Source organism: Bison bison, unplaced genomic scaffold (assembly GCF_000754665.1).
Source record: "Bison bison bison isolate TAMUID 2011002044 unplaced genomic scaffold, Bison_UMD1.0 scf7180017864177, whole genome shotgun sequence".
NCBI lineage: Eukaryota > Metazoa > Chordata > Mammalia > Artiodactyla > Bovidae > Bison > Bison bison.
This window is the reverse complement of record NW_011494749.1, coordinates 475,840-477,395: the sequence shown is the minus strand read 5'-3', so window position 1 is coordinate 477,395 and position 1,556 is coordinate 475,840. Positions and strand designations below refer to the sequence as shown.

The 1,556-nt window shown below is 42.2% G+C and overlaps 1 non-coding gene across 1 annotated transcript; it reads right to left on the bottom strand.

The window, feature by feature from the left end:
- Positions 1-1,062: 1,062 nt before the first annotated feature.
- TRNAS-GGA lies at positions 1,063-1,135 on the bottom strand. The gene has a single exon. It is a non-coding gene; the product is annotated as a tRNA-Ser (tRNA).
- Positions 1,136-1,556: the final 421 nt, after the last annotated feature.

Sequence of the window (1,556 nt, the reverse complement as noted above, 5' to 3'; positions counted from 1 at the left end):
GCCAGACAGTAGTTGAACTGGGATTCACGTCCAGGTGTGTCTGGTTTTAAAGTCTAAACTCTTCCCACTGCATTCTGCTACTTCTTTGTGATCACAATAAACTAGCGTGGATTTAACGCCCTCAGTAAAATGTTACTTTGAGGGGTGTGTTGTGTGTGTGTATGCTCATCTCCTGATATTCATTATAAAGTTAACTTAAAGCTTTTCAAAGAAGTTGCTAAGGAAATTGATCCTGTTTTAAACTCCTTGGATTCCTAGAAAAGGTGTGTGTGTGTGTGTGTGTGTGATGGGGATACAGCATCTTCCCACCTGAGGGATGGAGCCTGCAGGGCCGGGGAACAAGCCCCAGGGTATCAGCTGCAGTGAAGGCTCTCTTTTGTCTCCAAATGCTAATAGTTCTGGATTCAAAATCTTTTCTCTCTTTGACTGGACCCAGAGATAATAAAAAACTTACAGCATATAATTTGGCATTTTACTGGTATGGTAGGCTCACAAAAATTTTGTTCTCCCTGACAAGGCTCAGATAATTCTATCAAAATAAATCTCTGAAGGAAAAAAGCTTTCTTTTAAAGTCTATGAGAAGCCTTTTCAAGAACAAAAATAACACTTAAAATGGATATTCTATGTATCTTCTTTTTCTTCTCTTTTTCAGAAGAAATTCTACCCTTTCTGATAAGAGAAAATAAAAACGTCAGGGGGGGGAAATGTCAAAATTTGGCAATTGTAGAGAGTGGAAATTTCCTCCAACACTGTACTTTGAATTTTAAAGAGTTTTGGGCACCGGTTGTGCAGGAGTCAGATTTTCACAACTACACGTATCCTTCTTCAGTGCCCACGTCCATGAGTTCTGCACTCAGTCATCAGACGTTGACTGAGAACATGACTGTGTTAGGGGTCTCCAAAGAAAGAACCAATAGGGTGTGTATATATATGAAAGTGAAGTCGCTCAGTCATGTCCAACTCTTTGCGACCCCATGGACTGTAGCTTACCAGGCTCCTCCGTCCATGGGATTCTCCAGGCAAGAGTACTGGAGTGGGTTGCCATTTCCTTCTCCAAAGGATTTTCCTGACCCAGGGATTGAACCTGGGTCTCCTGCATTCCAGGCAGACGCTTTAACCTCTGAGCCACCAGGGAAGCCCTGTATATATATATACACATATATATAGTTGTTTAGTTACTAAGTTGTGTCTGACTCTTTGTGACCCCATGGACTGTAGCCTGCCAGGCTTCTGTGTCCACAGGAATATACACATGTATATTCTTGCCTGGGAAGTATATGAGTCAGCAACAACAACAACAAAGGAGACAATATTAGAGGATTTGGCTCACAGGATTATGGAAGGCAAGAATTCCCCAAATCTGCCATCCACAAGCTAGAGGACCAGGGAAACTTGTGGGATAATTCAGTCTGAGTCTGAAGGCTTGAGAATCAGGAGTGTTGATGTACAAGGGCAGGCAAAGATGAATGTCCCAGCTCAGATAGAGAGCTACTTTGCCCTTCTTCCACATTTTTTGTTCTATTCAGGCCCTTAATGGAATGGATCATTCCCTCCTA